The sequence below is a fragment of the Leucoraja erinacea genome, chromosome 13, assembly GCF_028641065.1.
Source record: "Leucoraja erinacea ecotype New England chromosome 13, Leri_hhj_1, whole genome shotgun sequence".
In the NCBI taxonomy this organism is placed as follows: Eukaryota; Metazoa; Chordata; class Chondrichthyes; order Rajiformes; family Rajidae; genus Leucoraja; species Leucoraja erinaceus.
In genome coordinates this window covers 28,617,181-28,631,460 of record NC_073389.1, presented here as the reverse complement: position 1 = coordinate 28,631,460, position 14,280 = coordinate 28,617,181, and the positions used below count along the sequence as shown (strand labels likewise).

The following is a 14,280-nucleotide window of genomic DNA, read 5'->3' as shown; positions in this document are numbered from 1 at the left end:
AAAATATATTTAATCTGAGGAACAGGGTGCCGTGTGGTCACATTATAGGAAAATTAAGGTATTCCAGACTGGAACACAACGATGATAGTTTCTGAGTAGAATTTCACTATTCTGCTCATTTCAAGGCAATGGAATTCTTCAGCCTCATCTATGAATACGAATGAGCAATGAAATTCTCAATTCCAGAGAGACTGCCATAAGTGGTCAACTACTCATCCCCCCCAAAGGAACAGGTAGCTGGAGAATGGGGTGTAACAGCGAGAGAGAGGGGGCAGATGCGAGTGGGAGACAGGGGAGATCGAGCATACAGACCCACGCCTCACCTGCAGCCAGGATCGAACCCGGGTCTCCGGCACTGCAAGCGCTGACGAACTGCCACTAGACCGCACCATTTACCCCCCACCCACCCCGAGTGTCACATCCCCGCACGGGGGGCAGCCGGAGTCGTCCAGGGCAACCCCTGACCGACGAGACCAACGGCCCCAGGCCCACACCAGCGTGGAGAAGAAGTGCCAACTCCAGCCCAACCCCGTTCCAACTCCCGAGGAACCCGCTCCCCGATGGGCCAGGGACCGCCACTGGCCAACCCCCCCCCCCCCCCCCCCGGTGCCCGGTGAAAGATGACCACCATTTGCTGACCGGCTGCTGTGGTTCCCACCCCCCTGCCATTGTCGAGTAGCACTGGCAAATCTCCCTGCAGGGATATCAGTGCCCCTCCACACAGTGTAACCTGTCCCTATTGTACATGTCACCACCACCCCACAAGAGATCCCAATTGTGCAAAAATATGAATCGCTATCCCTTACATAAACTCCTCGACCACACAGCAGCTTGCACCTATAGTAATCCAGAGATCACGACCCACGAGGTCCTGCAATTTAACCTTTTACCTGACCTTATAGTTACTGGGCAGGTTATCATCCCTTTTCCTAGCTATGTTATTTGTGCCAACATGCACAATGACTTCAGGCCACTCTCTCCCTTCTCCCCCCTCCCCTCCCTCCCTCCCCCTCTCTCCCTACCTCCCTCCTTCTCCTTCTCCCTCTCCCCCTCCCTCTCCACACCCACCCGCCCCTTGTCCTGGAGCCGCTCCAAGACATCTCAATAGGGTAGACAGTCCCAGACCCTTTTTCCAAGGATGCAAATAGCAAATGACAAATTCATTTCACTGCACCTTCGGGTGCATGTGACGAATACATTTAACTTTGACTGACTTTGAAATACTAGATGGTATAGATGTAAGTGGAGAGGGGAAGGTTTAAAGGTGATGTGTAGAGTATGCATATCCCAGAGTGAGGTGGGTGACTGGACACACTTCCGAGCGTGGTGGTGGACATAGATGTAATAATAGCATTTAAGAGGCTTTTAGATTGGCACATGGATATGCAGGGAATGGAGATATGAATCATGTGCAGGCGGATAAGATTTTATCTTGACATTATGTTCATCAAAGGTATTGTGGGTTGAAAGGCCTGTTCCTGTGCTGTACTGTTGTAAGTGTTATAATATGTCAGCTTTCAGGTTCTCCAATCAATCTAATGATATGTTTTTACTAATACTGCTGTGCCTTATTCTCACTATTACATTAATTTTCGAATAAATCCAGCAGGTTTTGTATATCTTCTGTGAAGTGATTGTTAAATTTGCCAATTCCTTAATTTTCCATTATAAACTCTCTGGTCTTTGTCTCAAATAAGCAATTGTAAGCCCTTTGAAGTAACCTGCAAAAGCTTTAACAGTCTGCTCTTATATTTCTAGTCTTCTATCTCGCCTTTCTTTATCTTGGTCTCCATTCACAGAGTTATAAAATGCTTTAGATCCTCAAATCTACTGCTATTTCTTTTTTTTCACTTAAATTTTTTATTGATTTAACTAATCAAGTATCTAAACAAATCTTTGTTTTCGAGACCATACTTTGACTTTAAATCTTGGAAGCTCATAAACTCGCCATTTTCTGAAACTATACACATTGCCGTTATGCCTTTTTGTGCCCATTCTTTGAATTTTGAATCATACACCCCTGGCTTAAACTTTGAGTCATATGCGAACCACTTCAATGCGTGAACCCCTCTTTTTAATTTTTATTTTTCCACTATAACATTCCATATTTCTAACGTAAATGCTACTATTGGATCCATAGCATGTCTAAAAGCCCCTCTCAGGTATTTGTCTCCCACCAAAATCTGGGTCTGGTAACCCTGTATCTCCCTTTCCATTTCTTTCCATCGAGATTCATAATCAGGTCTACACCAACAAGCCAGAGGTCTGAGTTGAGCTGCATAAAAGTATTTCTTCAGATTTGGTAAAGCCATTCCACCCTTGCTTTTCAGCAGTTGAAGTGTTGTTAATTTTATTCTTGGTTTTTTGCTATTCCAAATGAATCTAGAGATCATTTTATCCCAGGCTATGAATTTATCTCGGGGAACATTAATTGGGAGAGATTGGAATAAATATAGTAGTTTAGGTAGGATATTCATTTTTACCGTTTGTATTCTGGCACTGAAGTCTAGAGGAAGGGTCGACCACCTCTCAACATCCTTTTTGATGTTTTCTTCAATTTTGTTATAATTAGTTTCAAACAAGTTGGAAAGTGTTTTGGTTCTAGTTACACCAAGATACTGCATTGTTTTAGAGTTCCATTTCAGATTACAGGTGCACAACCTTTTATCCGGAGTTCCGGAAACCGAAAAACTCCGAAAACCAGCCATTTTTTCCAGATGTCGTCTGCGCACCAAAGCTCGCGTTTGGCGCCAAACTTGACCCAAAACGACCCACGGTCAACCCAGGTCTGTACTACTGTAGCGGCTGCCTCCTCCCCGGAGACCGGAAGACGCTTAAACATCTGTAAATCATTGCTTAAATGTTAATCAGTTAGTTTGGAGGGCTTTTATGTGAAGGGGGGGTGAAGGGGTAAACTTTAATTCTTAGTCCCCTACCTGGTCGGAGAGGCGGGGAGCGGTCAATGCCTTACCGGGTCGCCGTGCAGTAAGCTCCGCAGCGCTGTGGCCGCTCAACTCCCAGCTGGGGCTGCGGGTGTCCGGCCGCGGGCGGCGCCGGTTGTAGCTCCGACCCCGGCAACTCTACCCCTGGCTGCGAGGCGCTCCAAATCCAGCGCGGCCCGCGGCCGGACGCCCCAGCTCCACGAATGTCGGGAGTCGGCGGTGTCGCAGCGCTGGGATACCAGCGGGGAGCGGCAATGCCTTACCGGGTCGCCGTGCGGCAAGCTCCGGAGCGCTGTGGCCGCCGACTCCCAACATTCGAGGAGCGTCGCTGGATTTGGAGCCGCGCAGCCAGGGGTAGAGTTGCCGGGGTCGGAGCTCCAACCAGCGCCGCCCGCGGCCGGACGGAGCCCCCAGCTCTGCGAGGTTGGGAGTCGCCGACCAGGTAGGGGACTAAGAATTAAAGTTTCCCCCTTCACCCCTACTGCACCACCACCACATAAAATCCCTCCAAACTAACTGACTAACATTTATGCAATGATTCTCCCGGTCTCCGGGGAGGAGGCAGCTGCTCCAGACTTTTCAAGCCGCCCGCGCTACCTACCTAATCTATGCTAAAAATCTTCCATTCGGAAATCCGAAAATGTCCGAAATCCGACAAGTGTCTGGTCCCAAGGCTTTCGGATAAAAGGTTGTGCACCTGTATATGCATCTCTGATTTGTTGGGATGGAGCATAATTGAATGAAATAATTTGTGTTTTTGTTATATTCAATTTATACCCTGAGTAGTATCCATATATTTCAAATAGGTTCATTAGATTTGGGACATATATCTGGTCGTTCAAGAAAAATAATGATATCATCAGCGAAAAGACCAATTATATGTTCTTCCCCCCTATTTTGACCCCCTGCAGGTCTTCTCTCTGCCTTATTGCTTGTGCTAAGGGTTCGATATACAAAACGAAGAGAGTAGGAGAAAGACAGCATCCTTGCCTTGTGCCCCTCTCTAACTGGATCCTTTTTGATATATTTCCATTTACCTTAATCCTAGCTGTAGGCTCCTGATATATTGTTTTAATACACCGAATTGCATCTTCATTGAAACCAAATCTCCTCAGTACTTCATATAAGAATACCCAACTAACACTATCAAAGGCTTTTTCTGCATCTAAACTGACCAGGACCATATTTGTATCCTTTTTTTGAGCATTATCCAGAATGTGGAGGGTTCTTCTAATATTATCCTGTGTTTGACGCCCCCGAATAAATCCAGTTTGGTCTTCATTAATCAGATCTGGTACAAAAGTCTCGAGTCTTTTGCAAATGATTGAGGTAAATAGTTTGTAGTCTACATTTAAAATTGAGATTGGCCTGAAATGTTTACATTGCTCTTATTTGCTTTGCTTTGCCTTCCTTGGGTAAAATGGTAATAATTGCTTCCTTCCATGATGGGGGAGCCCTGCCCTCTTTAAGGGTCCAGTTAAAGCAAGACAAGAGCAGAGGTGTTAGCTCTTTCTTAAAGGCCTTGTACCATTCTGGTGGAAACCCATTGCTGCCTGGTGATTTACTAGCCTTGAGTCTACTGATTGCAGCTTCCAGCTCATTAACCGTAAATTGTGATGTAATGGTATTATTTTGTATCTCACCAATTGATGGCAGATCAAGTGAGTTAAGAAAACTTCTCATTGTCCTTTCGTCAGCTGATGGTGGTTTAGAATAGAGTTTCTTATAGTATTCTTCAAATATTCTTTCTATCTCATCTGGCTCATGTGATAATTGATTGGTTTTAGGATCTCTTATTTTATGAATTGTATTAGAGGCCTGCTGTTTACGCAGGCGTCTGGCCAGGAGTCTAGTTGCTTTTGGACCTGCTTCATAATAGGTCTGCTTTACGAATCTTGCCCTTTTTTCCATATCTCCCCTGAGGATCTCATCTATCTCCCCCCTTTTTTCCTTAATCTGTTTTAGTACCAACTGATCCTGTATGTTTTTATGTTTTTTCTCCAATTCTTTCAGTTTTTCTACTTTATGTTCATACGTAGCTAGCCGGGCCTTTTTTTGTGATGATGTCAGGGCGATCAGCTTTCCACGTATAACTGCCTTCATAGCATCCCACAGTATTACAGGATCCACATCCCCGTTATCATTCTCTTCTATGTACCTTTTTATCTCTTCCCTTATTTGTTCCACATTTGCCTTATTATTCAAAATACTCACATTGAGTCTCCAAACAGTATTTCTTTTTCTACTATTCAGGTGTACTGTCAAGCTGATCACAGTGATCAGATAAATCTACTGCTATTTCTAACAAAATTTAAAAGCCTCTTTCTTGCAATTAAATTGAAACCTTTATACAAATATTTCATATTGTAATACCTAAATATACAGTGAACCACTGAGAAGTAAGCTCATAGTTTTGAATATATTCATAATGAATGCAAACAAATGCAGTGCCATATTTTACAACTGCATCGAGCCACTTCATTGGTGTATCACATTGGTGTATCCAACTTGTTATTCATTATAATTATTAATCTGATCATAACAAATGGATGATTTGATCTTAAGTCCCAAAAACAGTAATTGGTTTATCTCTTGCATCAATCAAACTCCTGTATCATGTGGCATTGTATTAATGAAGAAGAGAATAATTTTATCACTCATCAATAAAAACATAAACCTATGCTCATTGCGTAAATTTAGATGTATATTCTGTAAATTTTAAAAGTTCCTGAAGGTGTAAAAAATTGCAACTAAATTCAAATAACTATAAATTACAGCACAATTTCCTAGAAACTATTTTCAATCATAATTGAATTTTATTATTACCATTGAATTACTATTACTTTACTTTTGAGTATATAATTAATTCTCAAAAGTTTCTCAGAAACTGCTTTCAAATATTATTAAGTCTCAACTATTAATTATATCTGCTTGTTCCTCACGCTAATTTAAATTATGGCACAATCATTGGCATTGATGTTCAGTCCTCCTGGTGACTTCCTCCTTTAATCACAACCCCTGCAAGTCCCAATTACTTCCAGATGACTACAATTCATGATCTCAGGGTAACATGTTAATTTGTATCCAACCAGCTCAGTTATCTTACTAATGCTCTCATTTGCAAGTATTCTCACAATATATGTGTATGTAAAAAACTGCCACATTTTTTTCATTTCAATCAAAGGAAGTTGCTGTGGTAATAACCCATGCATCTCTATCGGTAGCTACTCTACAGGAAAATGTCAAGAGTGTTTTATTGTCATATGTCCCAAAATGAGACCAATTCAATTCTTACTTCCAGCAAGTGTATAGTAGTAGTACACTGAGACAGTATTCAGAGTGGCCAGATTTGGGGTCATTTTCGAGTCCCTGTGGTTATTGGTGTAGAGTCGTCCACGATATCACTGTCTGTAACACCACCTATTTTGGTATCATCTACAAACCTAAAACAATACAGCACAGGAACAGGCTCACAATTCGCATGACAAACATGATGCCTGTTTAAAATCATCTCCTCTGCCTGCATGTAATCCATAACCCTCTATTTCCTGCATGTCCATGTACCTATCTAAAAGCCTCTTAAATGCCGTTATTATATCTGCTTCCATCTCCAGCCTTGGCAGAGCATTCAGGCACCCACATCTCTGTGTCAAAAACATGCCTGCACATCTCCTTTAACTGTTGCTCCTCCCAACCTAAAGTGATGTCCTCGTCTTTGACATTTCCGCAGAGGGAGAAGTTCTACCCTATCTATGTCTCTTCACAATTTTATATACTACTAGCAGGTAGTATACTTCAGCTTCCAATGCTCCAGGTGAAACAATCAAAGTTTGTCCTGTCTTTCCTTATAGCTAATATCCTCTTATTCAGACAAGCATTCTGGAAATCTCTTCAGCACCCTCTCCAAAGCTTCCACATCTTTCCAGTAATAGTGTGACCAGAATCTCATGCATTACTCCAAATGTGGTCCAACCAAAGTCCAACAAAGCTGTGACATATCTTCCTCACTCTTATACTCTTCAAGAATCCCAACACAACCTCCATCATGCTCTCAAACTGCTCTGGCATATTAGTATCCCCACACTGATTTGACTTTCCTCCATGTCCTTCTAGATAGGAAATATAGATGCAAAATATTCATTTACTACCTTGCCTATATTCTCTGACCAAGCATAAATACTCTCCTTTACCCTCGAGCAGTCCTACCTTCTCGTTAATTGCCACCTTGTTTTTATGTATGCATAAAAAGCCTTGGGATTTTCTTTAATCCGAGTTACTATTGATATTTCATGGCCCCTTTTGACCCATCTAATTGCCCCCTTGAGTTCTTTCCTACTTGCTTTATATTCCACAAAGGCCCTGTCTGATTTCATCTTTCTAAACATACATGCTTCCTTTCATTTTTTGACAACATTTGCCTCTTCAGTCATCCAAGGTTCCCTTACATTGCCATCCTTATCCTTCCTTCCTACTGGAACATGCCGGCCCACTACTCTTATCAGCTAGCCTTTAAATGACTCCCACATATCAGATGTGAACTTACTAAAAAATAACTGCAATGGCCCCGACCCAAAATGTCACCCTTCCATGTCCTCCAGTGATTCTTCCTGACCATGTTCAAGAAGGAACTGCTGATGCTGGAAAATCGAAGGTAGACAAAATTGCTGGAGAAACTCAGCGGGTGCGGCAGCATCTATGGAGCGAAGGAAATAGGCAACCTTTTCGGGCCGAAACCCCCCTTCCCTCCAACTCTACGATTCCCCCTTCCCTCCAACTCTACGGAGTCTGAAGAAGGGTTTCGGCTCGAAACGTTGCCTATTTGCTTCGCTCCATAGATGCTGCCGCACCCGCTGAGTTTCTCCAGCAATTTTATCTACCTTTGTCATTCTTCCTGACTAACTGAGTTACTCCAGCACTTAAGAGTCATGGAGTCATAGAGTGATACAGTGTGGAAATGAGCCCTTTGGCCCAATTTGCCCACACAGGCCAACATGCCCCAGCTACACTAGTTCCACCTGCCTGCATTCGGTCCATATCCCTCCAAACCTGTCCTAACCATGTACCTGTCTAACAGCTTCTTAGACATTGGCATAGACCCAGCCTCAACTACCTCCTCCGGCAGCTTGTTTCATACACCCACCACCCTTTCTGTGAAAAAGATACCCCTCAGATTCCTATTAAATCTTTTCCTCTTCACCTTAAACCTACGTCCTCTGGTCCTCGATACATCTACTCTGGGCAAGAGATTCTGTGCATCTACCCGATCTACTGCTCTCATGATTTTATACACTTTTATAAGATCACCCCATCCTCCTGCACTCCAGGCAATAGTCCCAGCCTAAACGTCTCCCTATAGCTCAGACCCTCCAGTCCTGGCAACATCCTAGTAAATCTTCTCTGTACCCTTCCAGCTTGAGAACATCTTTCCTATAACATGGTGCCCAGAACTGAACATAATACTCTCACCAACGTCTTATATAACTGCAACACGACCTCCCAACTTCTATACTTAATACTCTGACTGATGAAGGCAAATGTACCAAAAGCCTTTTTGACCACCGTATCTACCTGTGACTTGACCTTCAAGGAACCATGTACCTGCACTCCTAGATCCCTCTACTCTACAACACTCTCCGGAGCCCTACCATTAACTGTGCAGGTCCTGCTCATGTTAGACTTACCAAAATCCGACATCTCACATTTCTCTCTATTAAATTCCATCAACCATTCCTCAGCCCACGTGGCCAATTGATCAAGATCCTGCTTCAATGTTTCACTATCTAAAAAACTGCCCACTTTTGTATCATCAGCAAACTTGCTAATCTTACCATATACTGTATGTTCTCATCCAAATCATTGATTTTGATGACAAACAGTAACAGGTCCAGCACCGAACCCTGAGGCACACCACTAGTCACAGGCCTCCAGTCCGAGAAGCAACCTTCCACCATCATCTTCTGCTTCTTTCCATGAAGCCAATTTTCTATCCATTCAGATTTCTTTCCTTGGATCCCATGAGATCTAACCTTCCAGAGCAGCCTACCATGCGAAACCTGGATGCCTTACTGAAATCCATGTATGGAACGTCTACAGCTCTGCCCTCATCGATCCTTTTGGCCATGTCTTCGAAAAACTCAATAAGATTTGTGAGAAACGACCGCCCATGTACAAAACCATGCTGACTATCCCTAATCAGCCCTTGTCCATCCAAATGTCTGTATATCCTATCCCTGAGAATACCCTCTAGTAACTTTCCAACTACAGATATTAGGTTTACTGGACTATAGTTCCCAGTATTTTCCCTGCAGCCCGTCTTGAATAGAGGCACAACATTTGCCAAAGACAACTCGTAAATTTAAACCAGAGCTCTGGCAATTTCCTCTCTAGTTTTCCACAATGTCCTTGGATATATTTGATCGGTCATAAGGAATAGGAGTAGAGTTAGGCCATTCGGCCCATCAAGTCTACTCTGCCATTCAATCACGGCTGATCTATCTCTCCCTCCTAACCTCATTCTCCTGTCTTCTCCCCTCAGGCCCTGGAGATATGTCTATCTTCATACACGATAGTACCTTCAGCACCTCTTTGACCGTAACACTGACTGCTCTCAAGATACTTCCATTGAGTGCCCCAAGTTCCTCTGTCCTCCTGTCTTTCTCCTCAGTAAATACAGAGGCGAAATAATCATTGAGGACCTTGCCTATCTCCTGTGGCTCCACACGGAGGTGACCGCTTTGATTCCGACTCTCTCTCTAGTTACCTTTTTCCCCCTTATGTATTTATAAATACTTGATCCAGTATACTTGATCCAGTATCTGCAGTCCCTTCTGCCTTCATTTTAATGCTCCCAATTTATTCTCACTAGCTCCCTCCAAATAATGTTGTAATCTGCCATACTCTAAGGTCCAGATTCTTATTCCTTATCCTTATTCATAATTATCTTAAAACCTATGGTGTTGTGATTTCTGTTTCCAAAGTACACTTCCACTGAAACACCAGTCACTTGGCCAGGCTCATTTCTCAGCACTAGGTCCAGTATAGTCTCTCCTCGAGTTGGACTATCCCCATCCTGTTTCAGGAAATCCCCTTGGAAAGACCTAACACATTCTGCCTCGTCTAAGCTTTTTGCACTGAGACCCATCACCATTGTGGAAGTTAGTCAAAATTGCTTCTTTCTGTAATCTGTCCGCATATCTGTCCCTCCACCTGGGTTGGGTATTGGAGGGTCTATACCACAATCCCATGAGAGTGATACATAAGAGGTCATAAAACAAATCTGACTGAGTTTTTTTGAAGATGTGACCAAGAAGATTGATGAGGGAAAAACAGAACTGTAGATGTACTGTGTAACAAGGAACTGCAGATGCTGGTTTAAACCAAAGATAGACACAAAAAGCTGGAGTAACTCAGCGGGTCAGGCAGCATCTCTGGAGAGAAGGAATGGGAAACATCACCCATTCCTTCTCTCCAGAGATGCTGCCCGTCCCGCTGAGTTACTCCAGCTTTTTGTGTCTATCTTTTACTGTAGATGTAAATATGGATTTCAAGCATTCGACAAGGTTCCACATGGTAGGCTGCTCTGGAAGGTCAGATCGCGTACGATCCAAGATGAGATAGAAAATTGGCTTCATGGAAGGAAGTAGAGACTGATGGTGGAAGGTTGCTTCTCGAACAGGAGGACTGTGACTAGAGGTGTGCCTCAGGATTCGATGCTAGGCCCATTACTGTTTGTAATCTATGTGAATGATTTAGAGTAGATGAGGATGTACACATCAAGATTAGCAAGTGTACATATTATACAAAAGTACGTATTTTTTCAGATAGTGAAGATGTTTGTCAAAAATTGCAACTGGATCTTGATCGGCTGGCCAGATGGGCTGAGGAATGGTAAATGGAATTCAATACAGAGAGGGGTAGTGTGAGAGAGATGGTGAAGTGTTGTATTTTGGAAAGTCTAATATGGGCAGCACCTACACAGTAAATGGTATGGCTCTGGAAAGTGTTGTGGAACAGAAGGATCTAGGAGTGCAAGTACATTGTTCCTTGAATTTATTTGCTGACCCTGCACATTGATCAGCTGGACTTTAAACATTTCCCACATTATCTGTGGATTTACCCAACAACAGCTCCCAATCTACCTCGCTAGCTCCTGCCTAATGACAGTATAATCTGCCTTGCCGTAAGGCAACAATGTGTACCTTCCCCCATATCCAGACCAATCGTTACTTAAAACAATCTTAAAACTTATGGAGTTGTGATCACTGTCTCCAAAATGCTCTTCCACCATAACAGCAGTCAGCTGGCAAAGTTTGTTTTCCAATACAAGGTCCAATATTGTCCCTTCTCGTGTTGGACTATCCTCATACTGTGTAAGGAAACCTTCTTGGTTACACCTAACAAATTCTACCCCGTCTAATCTTCTTGCCCTGAGTAAGTCCGAGTCAATATTGAGAAAGTTAACGTCACCCAGTACAACAACCCCGTAGTTCTGCCTCTGTCTACAACCCCATCATAATCTGTCTACAAGGGCAGCACAGTGGCGCAGCAGTAGAATTGCTGCCTTACTGCGCTAGTGACCCAGGTTTGACCGTGATTACAGTTGCTATCTGTATGGAGTAGGTACGTTCTCCCTGAGACTGCATGAGTTTCCTCTAGCACTAAATTCTACACTCTGATATTTTTCTCTTTGCACTACCTGTCGCACTTGTGTAATGGCTTAATAGTAATCACATATACTGTGATTTGATTATGTCATGCGCAAACAAAGTTTTTCCCTATATCTCAGTACAGGTGACAATAACAAACTAATACCAATACCAGACTCCCCCCCAACTACCCCACCCCCCCCAACAATACTAGCTTGTTTCTCTCATTTTCTGCTCTGATGAAGAATACTAGACCTGAAATGTTAACTGTTTCTCTCATGCATAGATTCTCCTGACCTGTTGAGTGTTTTTAGCCTTTTACAGTTTCTGTTCAATACATTTGTCTGTTTCATACCGCCCCCCCCCCTCCCCTCCCCACCCCCCCCCCCCCTTGAGTTTATTCCTTTATTAGTGACTATCCGCCCCAGTTTTAGACTTCGCACATTGAAAATAGCTTCTAGAGATTAACTATATGGAAATACAAAATTTACAAGACAAAAGGAGGCCATGTGGCCCATTATCTCTGTGTTGTTCGTAAAGGAATAATCCGTGCTAATGTCAGATTTCCTCACCAGGTCCGTAGTCGTGCAGGTTACAGATCATCAAATACACTTCAAAATATTTTTAAGTTCTCTTTATCATTTTAATTAGATCAACTTTTCACCTTCTGTTTTCTAAAAAATAAACTCGGCGTTTCATGATTGTTGCAGCTTACGCTAAACATTTGTCGATGCCTTCAGTTATTCTATAGACCTAGAGTCATAGAAGCAGTATAAGGCCATTCTGCTTTTAATCATGGCTGATCTATTTTGCCCTCTCAACCTCATTCTCCTGCCTTCTTTCATTAACCTTTGTCCCCCTTACTAATCAAGAACCTATCAGTCTCCGCTTTAAAAATACGCAATGACGTGCTATCCACAGCCGTCTGTGGCAATAAATTCCACAGATTCACAACCCCTCCAGTTAAAGAAATTCCTCTTCATCCTCATTATAAATTACGTCCTTTTATTCCGAGGCTGTGCCCAATACTCTCCCACAACTGGAAACATCCTTTCCAACTATTGAAATTGTATTTAGTCGCCTGCTATTATTTTTATGCTTGAAGAATACAAAACCTCAAAGTTCTTTGAGTTCAGTGAGATTACGGAGAAATTAGTTCTGTTTGGAGATTATTCCACCATGTTTCCTGAATGTCCGCTTGTGCTAAATAAAGAGTTTTTATATCTACTCTTCCGGTCTTCATGTGGCTCATTTCGAGTCACAAAAGTGGCCAGTTGCAATGACTCAATTTAGTTTAGTTTAGTCTAGAGACACGGCGCGGAAACAGGCCCTTCGGCCCACCGAGTCTGCACCAACCAGCGATCCCCGCACATTAGCACAAGCCTACACACATATGTGACAATTTACACTTATACCATGTGTCCAAACCTAAGCCAATTAACCTACAAACCTGTACATCTTTGAAATGTGGGAGGAACCCGAAGATCTCAGAGAAAACCCAGGCGGTCACAGGGAGAACGTATAAACTCCGTACAGACAGCACCCATATTGGGGATCAAACCCAGGTCTCCGGCGTTGCAAGCGCTGTAAGGCAGCAACTCTACCGCTATGCCAGTGTGCCACCTTGTATTGATGTCACAATCTAACACAACAGGGGAAATAGTCTTACTGGAGGCCCATTAAGCAGTGTTTATTAAAATTGGTGTTGGTTGGGTGACGAGAGCGGTGAATGTGGGAGGCATGGTGCTGGAGAGAATTATATGGGGAAAATAGATGGAGATTTAATTATCAGACCTGATAATGCCTCTATTATTTTATGGAGCATTCTTACAGTTTGCAGATTGGGGAACTTTTAAAATGTCTGATTGGTGGGATAACGCCCCCACTGGCTGGGAGCCCAAAGTAGAGTACAAAGGACAGTAGCGAGCTGCTGGGGATCTAGCCGGCATTAGCAAAGACAAAGCCCAGGGTTAATCAGGATTATAAATAATCTTTCTCACAAACAACCATATCATTAATCATCAATCATGTTATAACATTTTCTGTAGCTGGAGGAATCAAGGCAAGATATAAATATGGTTCTGACCCCATTTGTTCATTAACAGCCGGTAATACTGGGTAGTTCATATCCCACTCTTATGGTCTTATAGATTCCCTTCAGAAATAACATACGAGGAAAATATGTAATATACAGTTCAGATTGCAAGGGAGTCTCGTTACACCCTCTCCTTTGGTTATGCATCAATCAATTAGAAACTCAGTCTTCAATCTTCATAACTTCAGACTGTGGTAATATCTTCAGAAGTACAGCACTGCTGTGTATGAAGTTATCGCTCTGAGTTCAGTGTAATAGTTATTAGAATCATTTTCCTTTAGTTTTAAAGCATCATACTAGAAACCGGCCATCCCACAAACCCAGCCACACTCTCACTGCAAGCTTGCTTCCACCCACTTGCCAACTATCCAAGGGATGAAAAAAATAGACTGCACGTTCTTGAACTTGAGTATATTCAGTCATGTCTTAAAAGCTTTTCAAAGATTTTCTTCAGATTTAAAGCCACCATATAATTGGAAAGCGGTTTGAATTGAATAGGTAACTCACTGGTAACAGATTAACAATGATTTATTTTTTGTGATAAATCTATTTTCAGCTACATTAAATTTACCTTTCTTTAAGGTTGCCTTTCTTTAAT

General features: G+C 42.7%; 1 protein-coding gene across 3 annotated transcripts in view; it reads right to left on the bottom strand.

Annotated features, from left to right (window-relative positions):
• Window positions 1-14,280, bottom strand: part of mcf2la (mcf.2 cell line derived transforming sequence-like a) — a 110,737-nt gene that overhangs the window by 79,433 nt on the left and 17,024 nt on the right. The gene's annotated exons all lie outside the window — the stretch shown is intronic.